Source organism: Eucyclogobius newberryi, unplaced genomic scaffold, assembly GCF_026437365.1.
Source record: "Eucyclogobius newberryi isolate DKJ021-1_F unplaced genomic scaffold, fEucNew1.0.hap1 SCAF_4, whole genome shotgun sequence".
Taxonomy (NCBI): Eukaryota; Metazoa; Chordata; class Actinopteri; order Gobiiformes; family Gobiidae; genus Eucyclogobius; species Eucyclogobius newberryi.
In genome coordinates this window covers 36,798,905-36,816,553 of record NW_027316056.1, presented here as the reverse complement: position 1 = coordinate 36,816,553, position 17,649 = coordinate 36,798,905, and positions in this window count along the sequence as shown.

The following is a 17,649-nucleotide window of genomic DNA, read 5'->3' as shown; positions in this document are numbered from 1 at the left end:
GCTGCTAATACTTCTACTGCTACTACTGTGCTACTGCTACTACTACTCCTACTACTGCTACTGTGCTGCTGCTAATACTGCTACTGCTACTACTACTACTGCGACTACTATTACTACTGCTACTTCTAATGCTACTGCTACTGCTACTGCTACTGCTACTACTACTACTACTACTGTGCTACTACTACTACTACTACTACTACTACTACTACTACTACTACTACTACTACTACTACTACTACTACTACTGCTACTACTACTGCTACTGCTACTGCTGCTTTGTTTTAATTCATCTTAATTATGTGTAGAATAGCATTAAAGCTGTCATGTGTTAAATAATTGCCACTGAAAGTAAAAACATAATATAATCTCATGATCTGTTTTTAAAAGGTGCACTATGTGACTTTTCTGGTGGAGGGTGTGCCACCTGCTCGTCTCCATGGAGATGTTTTTGGTTCGTGTTTTGCCGAGAATATTCCACATTATGGTATTAAAACGCACCCATCTCCGTGAAGACAAGCAGGTGAGGCAAAGGACAGAGCCAAGTTACAGGTCAGATCAATGGAGAGGCGAGCCCGATCCAGGCAAAACTTTTTGTTTTGCAAGTGATACTTTGATCTGAAGACAAAAGACGAAATGCAAAACGAGCATTGGTGGTCCTGTTTCAATAAAAAGGTAAGAGGGGCTAACTGAAAGACAGGCTAATGCTAACGGCTAACTGAAAGAGAGGCTAATGCTAACGGCTAACTGAAAGAGAGGCTAATGCTAACGTGTGACTGTAATGTTATTTCACAAGGACTTGTTTAACAGCACAAATCAGCTCACATGTTTTTACTTACTCATTAATTGTGTTCAAATGTTATGCATTATTTGTATTGTTATTAGCCTTTATTATGACATCTCAAGTTTTAGAAAAAAGATTTTACAAAAGAAATTCCAAGTACAAGTCTGACAGTGATTTATGGACTTAAAAGCAGCAAGGATTCTCCGAGCCACGTCACAGAACGAGAAAACAACACAGATCGAAGAAATTCAGAATGGAGTGTTTTTGACGGTCGGAGGGGCAGAACATTCTCCAACCAGGATTCATCAAACGCAAAGTGAATGAAGCTAAATGCAACTATGTTTTTGATGAGGGAACAATGTTAGAACATGGTTAAAAGCTCAAAAAAGTTAAGTTTACATCATATCATACCTTGAATAACAGCTTCAGACAGAGCAGTGCCTCCAGTTGAGTTTAATGTCATATTGCGGAACATTCCTATCAAATAGTTACTTTGTACACGTTTAATATTCAGTTTAATAAAGCTCGGAGAAAAAAAATCCATAAATATGTGACTAGGGATGTTGAGATTACTCGGTTAGTCGATAATTGTGATTAATCATGTCCCAATATAATCATAAGAACCAAAAATAATAATCGTGACCATTTTTGAAGCTAAATTAAGTCTTTTAGTTCAATCTATAGTCCCAAAACAATTGTATTTTTTAAATCTTGTCGCATTTAACTTTATTTTGTCTTTCAGAAAGTTCAATTTGGCAAAGCCGGTCACAAACGTGCGCAACAGTAAAATGTTAAGACCACGAGAATGAAAGAAAATGGAAGATTTCACTGTTGTTTGCTCACGGGCTCAATAATGGTTGAATGGGTGCGACCTTTTTGTTCTGTACTGTTCACTGGAGGACGGGACCGTTTCCCTTTTCACCTGCGTCCTGAACGTTGTGACATTGGTCCATTCTTTCTGACCGCGGGAGGCGCAGAGCAGCTGTTGAAGTGGAAGTCCATTTTGATGCAATTACCCTCGGCAAGGTCAGCAATAACGACAAGCGCTCGGGCTACTCACTGTATCACCGTCGGCAGTCGGGCTAAAAACCTAGAGCGCTTTTTGTCATGCGGTAAACGGTCCGACTTGAGCTTCGTTCTGACTCCGTTCGACGAGGATTTCCGTCTCCTGTCAACACTAACACCTGATTTACAACCAGATAGACCTTTAAATGTTATATACCGTAGATTACCGTATTTTTCAGAGTATAAGTCGCACCAGCCCAAAAAAATGCATAATAGAGAAGGAAAAAAACATTTATAAGACGCTCTGGAGTATGAAATGCAGTTGCAAGTGTGAAAATAACAAATAATATCACATATAAGTCACTGCGGAGTATAAGTATATAAGTATATAAGTATAAGTTGCACCCCGTCCAAAACTATGAAAAAAGGTGCAACTTATAGTCCGGAAAATACGGTATGCTTTTTGTCTTCTATTTAGTATTAATCTTCATCAACATTTTACCGTACATTTTATTCATTTCAAACCGCAATATTGACCTAAAACGGCGTCGTGATAGAACCAGGACCATCGACTTCCTGTTCAAACCGCAGAACTGATAAGCCCCGCCTCCTCATAATGACGTTCGTTCCACTGTAATAAGCCGCGGACTGTCATTTTCGTGTTTTTGCTTCTAAATAAGGAGTATGGATTTTTTTTTTTTTAACCCTATGTGTACGATTTGGGGTCTTTATCTTTTAACTGATCATAGGGGGTAGGTGAAAACGGGACTTTTCTGGGCACTCGACACAACAGCATTAACCCAAACACTTAAGAATCAATCAAAATCACAACGGCGAGCAAACGAATGTCGAGGAAACGCCGTCGCCACAAGGTCAGACGCTCATTAAAGTTGATTTTGCAGAATACGTCCCCTTTAATGCCGCAACCTTTAACCCCGTATCCACCGCAGCAGCAGAACCGCCAGCCTCTTAAGCCTCTCCAGCGCCTCCTTTTAACCACAAACACCATCTCCACCGGTCTATTCCCGAACAAAATCATTTTATTCTCGATACAAACCATTTTTTAGACACCTTCTTCTTTGGTAGAGGCAGGTACACTGAACTTTTCTAACCGAATCAAAGTGGAAATAAGCCGGCTGAAGCTTTTGAGACAGAGAATACTTACGAATGAAGTGTATGACTGATTAAAACGAAATCTCATCAATCTGTTTAAGTCGGCTGCACCGAACTCTGGCGTAATCCGCTGTGCCATTCATTCGATAAAAACCCTTTTAAAATGCCATTTATACCCAAACGCAAACAAAACACGGCCGAGGAGTTATGAAGGAAGGCGGCGGCGGCGGCAGGAGGAGGAGGAGGAGGAGGAGGAGGCGGCGGCGGCGGGCGGGAGACAGTAAAAATGCACCCGTCACTTTAACTCCAAAATGAAAGATCAATGGGCTTATTTAAATGTGCTCCGGGAGTCCAGACTTGGCTCATCTAAAGCTCGGTATTTATGAGCGGGGGGTGTGGGCATCGATCGAGCGGCGGTGCCGAAGAGGAGGAGGAGGAGAAAGGGGAGGAGAAGGGGAAGAGCGCAAAATGACCGGCGAACTCAATCTCTTAAAAAGAACGGCGTCCCTTTGTTTTTGGGGGGGGTCTTTGAAATAAAAACGTCCTATCAAACGTCGGGGATTGAAGGGTCAGGAGCTGGAAATGCCGCCGCCGCCGCTTCGAGGAGGCCGCTCGGCACCGTTTAGCGAATCGATAGGCCGCGCCGCCGGTCCGATGCCACCCGTCGAGACGCCCTACGCCGACGCCAGCGGGGATTTCGCCGCCTCGAGCCGGGTCGTGTTCGCCGGGTGGTTTTACCGCTTTACGTGCAGCTGAGGCTCCTTTAAACCGTCTTTGTAGTGAAGTGAAGAATCAGGCGTAATCGTTATAGCCTCTTTCGATTAAGGTGAGATCATGTCACTTAAAAGGGGAAAAAAATGTCAAAATTGAACTATTTCTGTAGTTTTAGTCACGTAAATTTAAGAAATGCATTACAGGGTTTTTGTTGTGTCATGTTTTCAAATGTAAATAAAGCATTTTTAGAGGAAAAATTGCAAGGATTTTGTACCTTATTTAGTATTTGGGTTAAAAACATTTGATGTTTTAACAGGCTTAAAATTGGACACCAACAAATCCTACGAAGTAAAGTAAGATTATAAAGTTCTGTGTGTGTCGGTGCTACTTTAAAGTGACGTATGGCAGGTTTTTACAATTTTCTCATTTTGACTTTATTTGGTGTATTTATACCTGTTGTACATATAAATTATAGTTTTACACCAATCGAGCAGGTATTTGTGGAGAAAATATTGAAAAATCTGTTGAAAATGACAGGAAATGACATCACACCAGGGACACTCGTTCCAGACAAAGTTTATACAGAATTTACACAAAGAAACAACTTTTTTGACTCTATAAACATTAATTCAACAAAATAAAGTCAATCTCATTTATTTTATTCGTCAAATATAAGTAATTGTCACATTAGATGAGTTTTGGCCCAGTGTTTGCTGTTTGCTGGGTAATTTCCTACTGTGATGTCATCAATTACAATCAGGAAGTGCAATTATAAACCTAAAAAATATACCAGTACTATTCTGTGATAACATTTGTATAACATTGTATTTATGTTAACTGCATTTTAGTTCAATGACTCGTCCGGCCTGTAGGGGGCACTTTAAATGCTAATATTTAAATAAAATGCTAATTGATACTTTGATAAGAAAATGCAGAAAATATCTATTACAACCCGGTTCAGAGATCGACATCAGTATTTAATTCAGATGGAGATAAATTCAACATTACATACACTCGATTAAGTATAAACGCACGTGATTAGTCCGATTAGCCCGCTCTGACGCTAACGCTCTCAGTTCGGAGCTCGGTAGCGGATTGAAGATCGGTATCGGCCGGTGCAATCATTAAAAATTCGGTATCGGATGGCGAGGGGAGGAAAAAAAAGGGCGATCGGGACATGGCCAGTTAATACAAGTCTCTTTGGCCTGGCGCGGGGATGTCTTTGAGGCATTAGCACTAACCACTCTGTCACCGCGCGCCGCTACGTGATGGATGAGCTCCACGGCCAAAATAATTTCCCCGTGGGCATAATAGTCTGTAACTCGACTTAATACCACTTGCTAGTACATTTATCTCCATTGCGTTTTAGTCGCGGCGTGTCCGTCTGCACCTCTAGTCCGTCCCATGGCCACTGTGTACGACGACTTACGCCACGGGACCACTGTACACGGACCATGATGCATTGCGACAGTGCAACATGACGGAAATGACTGTCGTTCGTCACTTTATCTAAAAAATGTGACAATCATTTCACTTCGTCTGTCAGCCATCAGATTATTGTTAATGCGGTATGACATTATAACCTCTCTCTTCAGAACTACGTAGACCATGATCCTTTGCTCCAGTGCCAACTAAAATTAAGGAATTAAAAGTTCTTCATCACTTTTCTGTCTACGTTTTCATTGAAATATGACAACAACTTCATTATCTGCAGTCAGATTTATCGTAAAACGGTACGATATTATAACGTCTCTCTTCAGAACTACATAGCCCATGATCCTTTGCTCCAGTGCCGCTAAAACTTATTCACCGCTTTTCCATCTTCATTTTTTGAACTATGGCAGTTGATCATTTCACTTCGTCTGTCAGCCATCCGCAGACAGATTATTGGTAACACGGTATGACATTATAACCTCTCTCTTCAGAACTACGTCGACCATGATCCTTTGCTCCAGTGCGGCCAAAATTAAAGAAATTAAAGTTCTTCATCACTTTTCTGTCTACATTTTCATTGAAATATGGCAACAACTTCATTATCTGCAGTGAGATTTCGAGTAACATGGTATGACATTATAACCTCTCTCTCCAGAACTACGTAGACCATGATCCTTTGCTCCAGTGCAGCCAAAATGAAAGAAATTCAAGTTATCCACCACTTTTTCATCATCATTTTTTGAACTATGACAGTTAATAATTGCACTTTCTCTGTCAGCCATCTGCAGACGGATTATTAGTAACACGGTATGACATTATAACCTCTCTCTTCAGAACTACGTAGACCATGATCCTTTGCTCCAGTGCGGCCAAAATGTAGAAATCTGAGTTATTCACCACTTTTCCATCTTAATTTTTTAACTATGGCAGCAACGCCATTATGTTTGCCAGCCATCCGCAGTCCGCGTCCTTACGACATTAGGCGCGTTTGGTCGGGACAAGACCGACCGGCGCAGATGCGATCGGTGTGGACCAACGTCGAGCTGAACGCGGCGCAGGCTCGTGTTCGACTTTACCCCGAGTCGCTCTGACGTCACGCCTTCATCACGTCGCCGTTTGACTGTTTCGTCGAGTTGCGAGTGACGCAATTTCAGCCACGTTGACGTTGTCGACCTTTAGCTCGCAGTCCTCAATTCCTCGTCGATCATCCGGACGGTAAACATGAACGCGCCTATTTCATCCCGACCACTCTTCAGAACAACATAGACCATGATCCTTTACTCCAGTGCGGCCGAATGAATGAAATTAAAAGTTATTCATCGCTATTCCCATCTTCAATTCTTGAAATACAACAACGGCAATGTCACTGTGTTTGTCAGCCATACGCAGTAACACGGTATGACATCATAACATCCCGCCCACTCTTCAGAACTACATAGACCATGATCCTTTGCTCCAGTGTGGCCGAATGAAAGAAGTTAAGAGTTATTCATCGCTATTCCCATCTTTAATTCTTGAAATACGACAACGGCAATGTCACTGTGCTTGTCAGCCATACGCAGTCAGACAATAAGTAACATGGTATGACATCATGATATCCCGCCACTCTTCAGAACTACATAGACCATGATCCTTTGCTCCAGTGCGGCCGAAAGAAACAAATTAGAGTTATTCATCGCTATTCCCATCTTCAATTCTTGAAATACGACAACGGCGTTGTCACTGTGTTTGTCAGCCATACGCAGTAACACGGTATGACATCATAACATCCCGCCCACTCTTCAGAACTACGTAGACCATGCACAAAGGTCAGTCAGTCACTTCCCCTCAACTCTTCAGAACTTCATTGGCCGCGAGTTTCTGCGCCACCGCAGCGAACACGAGCAAAGTACTATAACCGAACACTATTTTAGGCCTAATTATTTGAAATATTACTACAATCATACTAGGAAAGTATGGCACTGCGCAGTCCTACGCGGCGCCAACATTAGCAACACAGTATGGCAATTTACCCTTTCATTCCGAGTGCGTCCAGACCACACACCGCTCTCATTAAACACTCTAAAAATACACTATTATGTCCTAATCTTTTGAGATATGAAAAAGCACTTGTATTGTAAAGTGTCGTACTGCGCGCAAGTGTCAGTCGAATCATTAGCTACACAGCATGACGACTTTATAACGTGACCTTTCCATTATTTCTCAAGCTTTTCTGAACTGCAGTGCGGGTGCCACGATACTCTGCTGCAGTGAACTTTATTTAAGAATTTTTTGGAGTCAATCTTTTGAAATATGAAGACCGCAGTGGAAACCATGTAAGGATATATGTCGACAACACAGGCAGGATTATACTGTGATCCTGTTCAGAACGTTTGGAATGAATAGCACGTGATCAGTTTCTTTTTCGTAATTTGTGCCAAAATTCCTCATCAATCCGGCGTTCCGTTTCTTCAGTATTGACAAAGCTTCTTGGATGAGCGGCAAAATCTTTAATTACAAACTCTGCCACCGTTTAAATCTTTGTAACAGAGCGAAAAACAACTAAATTATCTTTTGAAATCCGTCTCTACCTTCCGTACATTACAGACTTCGAAAGAAAAGGGTGGCACCGAGCGTGTCCGTCGTCCCGCCGCAGTCGGGTCGATGGTAACGCGGTATGACGAGGTTATAATTTGCCCTCTCTCCGGGCCCCTCCCCCTTTCGCCGAGCCGGGGCGCCGTGGATGCAAAGTCAGCGCCTTCTGCCCTCAAGACTAATGTCAAGGTCTCATTTATACCACCCAAAGACGTCCTCCTACCCCCGTGCCCCTATCCCCTACCCCCTCCCCAGGCACGCGCCCAGCTGCCGTCCCGGCTCGACTTGCCGCCCCCTCCCCTACGACTGTGAGCCCCCCGCCGGTCTCTCCTCTTGCATTTGAAGGAAGGGCGATGTGGAAGTGAGTGAAAGCGATCCAGTTTGGTGGGTGGTGAGTTGGGGGGGAGAGCGATTGGATTGGAGGGTGGTTATTGATTTGATAAGCAGTGCCAGGTCGAGACATAAGAGTGTGCATTCAGATTGCAGCGTTCCGTCTATATGACAAAACTGCACTTCAGACTGAAATGGGGGTATTGGCAATATTGTGCAATCTTATGAACTGCCTTTTTCGAATGTTAAAGTGCATATGACAGGTCAGACGCAATTATATTTCAGATTTGACAAAGCATTTTGCCTATTTGTCCCCAGTTTGACCATTTTTGTAACGTAGGCAAGGCAAGTTTATTTGTAGAGCACAATTCGTACACAAGGCTATTCAAAGTGCTTCACACAACAGAGAAAAAAATCATTAAAATCACAAAGACATGACAGAAATCACCTTCATTTCTATTCATTCAATTTAACAGTTTTGCTGACATGAATCATTCATTTTGTCTGTGCTCAGTGACCCTCCAAATGGAAAACCAAATCTATTGGACCACACTGGCAAAGTAGTAGTAGTTTGACCATTTTTGTAAAGTTTATAATTGTATTTCCTGGTATAAATTATACTATAGTTATGATTTAACAAACAATAATACCCCAGAACACCTTTATTTTGTCAGAAAAGTGTGTAATTCAAGCGTTGATTCTGTTTTACAACTTAGCTCTACTTCCTGTCATTTTAAACTCTTATTTAAAAAAAAAAAAAATTCACACACTGTATCTTAACGAAAGTAAAACTGATCCTAATTTTCCTTATTCAGTCTAATTTATCTTATTTTTTGCTAAATGTATTTATAGAAATAAGACCGTATATTTACATACAAAAACATTTAATATTGACAAATATGAAAATAGGGTCAGGGTTTCTCAGGAGGGTTTTCTTTGGGTCGATGTAGGCTGGTATTCTGCCCCGAGACAGAAGGGGGAGACAACGGACAGGAAAGCACATATTTAACCATCACAGGGACGTTTACTAAGGTCGACCTGTTATTTAATTCTCCTTAAATATAACTGAAATCATTGAGTCAAAAAGTACGGAAAAATTATAACGCCATTCAAGCTAACGCACGCTGCACGCACGCTGCACGCACGCTGCACGCACGCTGCACGCACGCTGCACGCACGCTGCACGCACGCTGAAGGATGGGTCAAATGCGGCGGACAGATTTCGAGCAAACATCAGATGTCTGTACGCGTCTCCTTCGCTCGCGTTCACATCTCAGTCACGTTGAGTCCAAAATGTACGATCAAAGAGGGAGCAGCGCGTCGCAAACAAAACCAATGTCCCCAATGTAATGTCACCGCGGCGGGCGCTATTGATTAATATTAATGCATTTGTTAGCACACGCCGACCCAACATCAAGAGCAGCCACCGCTAAAACAAGTCCATGTCCTCACATAAACCAGCACCAATCACACCGGAGGATTTTGGAGAGCAACTGACAATGTGCTAAATGACACAGACACATGCAGCACGCGGACATGTTTTTCATTTCATTTGTTGATTATTTCGTTTATTTCTATAAGATGTAAGCAAAGATAGTATTGAAATTGCTGCTTTGAAGGCATTTGAATTTTGTAAGAATATCGAGTGAATCAGAATCAAAGGCTGCAATATTTAGTCGTTTACCGTATTTTTCGGACTATAAGTCATAGTTTTGGCCGGGGTGCTACTTATACTTATATTTATACTTATATACTTATACTCCGGAGCGACTTATATGTGATATTATTTGTTATTTTCACACTTGCAACCGCATTTCATACTCCAGTGCGACTTATATATGTTTTTTTCTTCTCTATTATGCATTTTTGGGCTGGTGCGACTTATAGTCCAGAAAATACGGTATATGATTTATGTGGACAACGGCAAAAAAGAGAGTGAGTTTGAGGAGCGACTGGACATGTTAATCCGTCTTTTCACAAACGAATTTCACTAACTTATTTTACAAACAGTCATTTTTCCCATTCAAGACATACAACTGACGATATAGGGATCAAATAAATGTACTCACTTTGTCCATGTTGGAAAAAGGTTATATCGTGTTAAGCTTATGATTTGATTTTGAGCTTATGGTTTCGGTCTTAAGAGAAATTCCAACTAATACCAGTGAATATTAGCTCAAAGTAAATATATCCTTGAATTTTAAAAGATGCAGATGAGAAAGGTGTTCAATAACAGTAATATGTAGACATTTTGAGAGAACAAAACGGAGCAGAGGTGCATTCATCGACAAAGAGACGCGTTTTACACACAAAAAAAGAGCAATTTCAAATGGATTTTTAACACATTATTTCATTGGCATTGGATAAAAGATGAAAAAAGCCCTCATCCTTATAACCAAGTGTTTGTTACTGAACTGGTCCAGTGATGGTTTATGGTCTCAAAAGCTGTGCTGGTTCTGTTTTCCAATCTACTGTATGTCGTAATAATCACTGGGAGGAACTTGAAACGGAGTGATTTCTGAGGGAACAGCATTACATGTTTAAATTGTTTTTCTAATTATTTCTTGGTTTGGTGGTAATAATTCCTCATAGTTTTACATCAGTCCAGTGACAGTTTGTGGGGAAGAAACAAAAAAAAAGTTGAAATACAGAAAGTAGAAGCTGTGATTTAGGTGTTTTTTTTTCAATAAGTTTCAATAAGTATTTAACAAAGTTGTTGCAATTGATTTGTATTAATCTAATTATAACGTGCAATTTAGACAGATTTGGGCTCTGGTTGCTAGGTAACAGTTATGGAATCACCTTTAGAGTATGTCACCTCTGCTGCTCATGTTTAACCAAGGTGTAAAAATACAAAACTAGGCACAATTTATAGCAATATATGAAATACAATGATGTCTAAGCAGCCATGCACCTTAAACAAAAAAGTACATTTTGGATGATCCATTCCCTTTCAGAGTGCAAAAATCACTCATAATTTGAATATATTTCGACATAATAAGATCCCAGACAATGCATCATAAGCTCGTATCCAATGACGCAGAAGAAAAACCAAAATAAGCAGCAGATGGCGGAACCCTTTCTCTTCTAACAGTGTATGAGTAACTTCTTCGTCCCCCCCATATTCTAAATCCTCTTAACGCCCCGGACGCTAACTTGCTAACACACTTTCCACCAACACACCCCCACCCATTTCCCCCACACACACAGACACACATTCTTGTCGCCCCTCCCCCGCTCCGCCCCAAAGTAACCCTGAAATATTCCGCCCAGCCTGCCATCTGTGACCCAGAGAAAACGGGGTGTCAGCGGCTGCCTGACCCCTCCGACCCGCTCGCTTTCATTCTTTCTGCCGGCGCGTCGCGATCTCTCGGCTGAACCGCCCCACCCCGCCCACGCCCTGGGCAGAAATGTCGCACCGATCCACCACGGCGACTGCCGCGGTAAATGAGCAGCGGGGGCATTTTCACACCCCGCCACGGATCAATACTGGTCATATCTGTCTTGGCTCGGCGAGTTGGCCGCGTGCCTCGCCGCGCCCGATGCATTTCACGCTGCGCTGTGCTAAATTGTATTTCTTAACCAGGACAGGCATCACTGCGGGAACATGAGCACTTTGTTTCGAAAATGAAGTCCCGAGATTGGAAAGCGCTTGTCCTTCGCAGCAAAAAAAAATCATCGTAAAAAACAAACCAGGCAAATGAAAAAAGAAAAGAGCGGAAATTAAGGTTTTTCTTGGCAGGTTTCAAAGTTCTTTCATTCATTTTAGACGTTTTATTTGCACAAACAAACAAAAATGAGTAATGCTTCAAAAATAAGGTTTTTTAGTCAACTATTAAAAGCCAATAATAAGCACTAGTTATTTGTTTAAGCACTTATTAGGGCATTTACTCATTATACCGATGAATAATAAGCATGGGTGTGTTCCTAACCATGTGCAAAATTCCTGAAAACGCACTAATGACCAGCTTATTAAACTATATTCAATAACCAAGTGATAAATAAATGCCTATTATGCTTAATTAACGCATGCTTATTAACACGTTGTCCGACTCTGATGGACGAACTAAGACTAAGTTCACATTTGAGAGTCGACTTACGTTTGAACGGCCAAACTAATACTAAGAACATGTTTGTGGAGGTCTGAACTCGAGGGTGGGATATAGGAGAGGACTGCGTACATTTGTGACTGACCGCACACTTTGCTAATTGTGACCGTTCGACCGAGCAATTTGGATTTGATTGTGATTCGTCTTTGAATCCAACGGAGGATTCGTGGCCACATTAAAACTCAGCAAAGACTGGCCCTCAGTCGCTTGGGAATAGAACCAAAGACCTCATTTCATTACACAACCGGAATACTAATGTAACTCCAGCCAAAACTACCGTGACACTGAAACAAATGTCTGGTACGGTCGTTTTTTTAAATGTACCTGCGATATCGTTCCATCTACTCACTAATAGTTGCTTTTTATAAAATACAGTATGGAGTACAAGCAGCGTTCTTGCATTTGAAGAGATAAAAGCCTTGGATTCTGTTCAGAGTGCACATTGTAAACAACTCCAGGAGCCCTAAGGTTGGAGAGATAAACTAGTACAAAAGATACATGCATTTCACAATCTAAATAACAAGCTTTTTCCACAAAAATACAAAAAGAAAGATTCTGTTTTCGGAATATTGCAGTCTTTGCAAGTTGATGATTGCGCTAGGGCGGGAAAAATATACTACTGCTACTACTACTACTTTTTTCCCACGCTTTGAACCCTAAGGCCATTATAACGGTGCGGTTAATTTATAGATTTTCACTGGCAAACGGCCACCGGGGGGCACTCTAGCAGGAAGTGCAGGGCATGCGATATACGGCGGTCTGCAGTTTAGAACCCGCTGCAGGGAAATGAGACTTTCTTGGCCAGAACCATATTTCTGTGTAAATATCTCATGTTACAAACGCTGTGTCGCTACTGCGTTCATTTATGTGTAAATATCTCATTTCACAACGTGGGCACCTGCGGTTTATTGACAGGTGCGGCCCATATATGGACAGGTAATTGTTTTTTTGTACATTTTGGTTGACCGGCTTTTATTCAGGAGCGCTGTATAGTCCGAAAAGTACATGAAATGGATTCTGTTTAAACATGTAACATTTTCAGATGCATCAAGGAGACGGATAAAAGAATCACGTTCATTAGAATCACAGTAGTCTTTTCTGAACTACATTGCTAGCAGCTTTTATGCCGAACAGTACAGAATATTTTGTCGTTTGTGGAGGAATGTGCATGTCTTTGTGAGTTGCGTCCGTTTCAATTACGATTCGACTGTGATTAATCTGGCAGCTCTAAAATTGCACCGACTCAACATGCGTTTTCGATTCGATTGCGATCAGGGGTGTTCGTGGTTCACCGGTCAGCCATATTGCGCCTGATTTACTGGATTTACTGGTGTTTACTGGTGACATTTGTCCTGTTTTCTATCAGTACTTGTAATACACAAAGTGCCCTCTATACAACTGTGACATTTCTGAGCGGGACAAAAGTTTGTTGAAACTCAATAATCATGTTGGTCAAACCTGAGTGACTGTGGTATTTGTGCACTAATATGAATCATGCATGGTTTATTTAACTTCACGTTGGTGGAGAAAACTTTTTGCCAGTTCAAGCGAGAATCGGAAGCAGAGAAAGGTTTATTGCCATCGTAAGAGAACAGAAACAAGAATTCACAAACTAGGACCTCAACAACATGAGTTCTTTATTCATCATTTATGTATTAATCACTACAACAAGAGGGCGTCAAAACAACGTTTATAGAGGCGTTCAGTCACTCGTGTTGTGTGTATAATAGGGATGTCAAGATTCATCTATAATCGCGACGTTTTTGGTCACAACAGAATAATCGTGCCAATTTTAGAAGCTAAATTCTATGTTAAATTCAATCTAAAGTCCAAAAAATACACCTAAATGTAACGTACTTTTTTTTCTGGCCGTTTTTGTCCCGCTAGCTTTCATTTGTCATTCGGAAAGTTTGATTTCCTGAGTAAAAGTCTCGTGTTAGCCAATGGAAATGAGAGAAAATGAAAGATTTCACTTTCCTGTTGTTTTTGTGTTCACAATAATCCTAACGCTAACAAATCCTAACGCTAACAAGTCCTAACGCTAACACATCCTAACTAGCGCGTTAGTGTCACCGGTTAGCCTATTGACCACGAGGAGCTCCAACTACGGGCTGAAGGAAAAACAATAAAAACGCTCTTCCCTAATTGCGACACGACCCGCCTCATACGTAATTACTGGGTCCGCCCCACCTCGCATGGCTAAAACCCGCGGGCCGCGCCAGACAGAACAAGCAATGGGGGCCCACTGATCTAGAAAGTAAACGGGTCATTGGCTAACAGTGGGATTATCCGCGGCGATGCCACCCCTCGCTAACCCTCCGCTAGCGCATGTCCAATACCTTAATCCTGCAACCCAGCCAAGCATGATCCCCGCGAAAACAATCATATTTACAACACCGGTGCCCTGTTCTCCCGCCCCCCTCCGCCCCGCGCCCCCCGCGCCCTCGCTCCAATACAATCAAGCTCCAATCTAGTTTATGGAAATCATTTGTGGAGAGAGGACAATGGCCCTAATACCTCATTCAACACGCATCCCAAACTAATAGCAGGTTGGCGCGGTAATAAATCCTCGTCGTGTTTAATATTTCCAGCTCCGCTTAAAAGGATCCGCCGACAAAAGGGTCATGTTTGGGGCGGCGAAGCGTCGAGGAGAGGCGAGCGGCGCGTCGTTATGCTAAGCCGGCTTTGTTATACGGTCGCGAGTGCCGCAAAAATATACCTGGAGTTGTTGTTTGTTCGTTCCGTTCACACAGGTTTAAGGGTGTATGCTAATGTTGAGCTGTTAGCCGTGTGATACTGCTGTTAGCGAACCGAAACTATAGCTAAAGTTGTGGTTGGTTTGATTCTATCGTGTCCGAGTACGCGTGGGGTTTTGGTTGTCTTCCTCTGCAGCGCTCGTATTGCTTGGTCTCACGGTATGATGTCATCAGGGGGTTAATCAGGAAGTCCTCGTTTGTAAAGTCGTATTTGTAAAGTTTCACAGTTGGTTTAGGTAAGATAATACTCAATAAGAAATACTTGAGTTTACTGTTAATCAGCACGTGTCCCAAATCTCTAACCATAGACTAAATTATGTAAAAAAATAAAGACTTAACATGTGCTAGCATAGCCACCAACGCAAAAGTGTAGTTGTGTGGCGGAACTAGTCTGTGCACCTTCAATATTTTAGTCCCTGCGCAATCTCGTAGGATTTGTCCAACGTAAAATGAGAACATGTGGCCTTTAGGTGTAATTTAATTTGAATTGCACTATTTGACTGTAAAAGCGAAAGAGTCAAAGGGTCAAAAATAGCCCGCTGTGTGCAGTCTGCATCTAATAATAAAGTGTTTTATTGTCCGAGAACCAAGAAATGCGCTGTTAGCATGCTAGTTTCTGTTAGCTTTACTGTGAACGCAAAACTCTGCTGTATGAAAAGCGCCAAAAAACTAATTGTTGTAAATAATTAGGACACTGAGAGTCAACAAGACCAAAAGGGACTGACCTGATGTCTTCTCCGCAACCCTGTTTGCTCTGTTGACACTAGCCACACTGCTAATACGTCTTTACAAAATGCATCACTGCGCATTAGTTGATCAATCAGTTAATTATCAGACAAATGTGAAATGTCTGATGTAAAAGTGCAGAAATATCCAAAGTTTACAGCATAACTAAATTTATTTTTTATTTTGTAGCATTTACTAAAAACGATACATACCCAATATTACATTTTTTCACATCTTCAAAACAAAATTCACAACATTATCTACATTTCGGTATACTGCCCACCTTTTGTGCCATCAATAAGAAAGTAAAAATACCGCGATGGCATACATAATTATTAGAAAACATAGAACATGACGTACAATGGAAAGTTGTGCAAAAGTACTTAAAATCCTATAGAGTAAAACATACGCCGCCTTTAGTGTTACAAGAATCAATTTCCTGCATGAGCGCGTTTACATGCATTTAAGAGGGAATACTATGGATATGAGAGCGCCTTTTATTCATTTAAATGTAAAGCGGCCGAGCAGATTTATCAGACATCTACTTAGCTAATTTGAATAGCAAATGTTAACAGGCCTGGATGTCGAGCCACATTTCCCATACTGGATTTGACTAATGCAGGTGGCGGTTTCTGGCCCGACGTAGCGCGAGAAGAAGCATCGGGTGGATAAGCTATTCCACGACTTCATGAGGATCGCCGGGCTGAGACTTGAGGCGACAAAAAGAGCGGCAAAGCAAAGAAAAGAAGCGCAACTATTGGATAAGCTATGCAAAACAAAGCGCTTCCAATCTGCAGACACACGTCTCGCGGTATAATTGAGAGCTTCGCGTCCAAATCGGAATTAAGAGGCAGTTTTATTGCCATTGTCGGTACAAGAACTTGTTAAGGTGCAGCATAAACCAATATATAACAATATAATAAAGTAAAGACTATGTTAAAATGAGATTTTAAAAAAGGGCATGCGAAATAAATTGTGTAATAAAAGTGATTTAAATACAAAATATATATATATATATATATATACAATGAGATCGGAACAAAGCCAGCAGTGCAAAACAGGAGATGTAGGTTAAGTATTATTTACATGGAATATTAAAGTGACAGGTGTTATGTATTTATATAAAGGTGTTTGTGATGCACAGACACGTAATTGTTTGAGTTTTTCTGGACTGGTCATTAGGGTGTAACAATAACCGTGATCAAAAGTCACAATAATACTGTATCTGACAGTGCAGTCAAAAAATATACTAACCAGCAACAGACTTCAAGTAAATTCGCTTAATTCGATTCAATGAATCGAAAGAATCATCGCTAGACCACTCGATTTGTTGTTTAGAACGCAAAAGTCACGTTACAGAAATATTCTTGGGAAATATTTGACCCAGATGAAGCAGAAGTGAAAAGAGCGTTTTTGGCGTAGCCCTACGTTAAACTCATCTAATTATTTCCATGCAGGTTTTTATTGCTCAAAGACAGCTTAAAAAACTTGAATTCTTCTCACCGTGAGTGCCTCTCCACAGATCTGATTTACTCCCATAGGGTTAGACATAATAGTGGGGCATTCGGGTGATCCTCAGGTTTCTTACACGTGAAGTCGGGCTTTTATTTTGGAAACTCTGGATCTTTATGTCACCAAATAAAATAACTAAAATCCCAAAATGCTGATAGAGCTAACGGTATGAGTTGTTATTGTTGTTGTTGTTGTTGTTGTTGTTGTTGTTGTTGTCCTGTCGTTGTTGTTAGCCTTCCCAAAAGCTAAATGTTGTCTTGTACCTTTTTACTTTAGCTAGCCAACGTTAGCATTGTTAATCAGCTTTGGGTCTTTCTTGTATGAATCTGTTGCTTTTACGATACGAACCGCTGACTGTAAACCATAACTCTAGTCACGTTCAGTCAAAGAGCTCAGATAATGAAGAGAAATCATCTCCAGTGACATCGGGCGTGGAGGTCCGGCAGCAGCGTTTGACCCGAGTCCTCGAGTTACTTTACCGAGTTCCTGAAGTCCAAAGAGAACAACACAATACTGTCCAACACCTGCATGCAGACTAGCAGGTGGCGGACCCTCCAACAGAAGAGTTACGCACCTTTACGACTAAGGATGT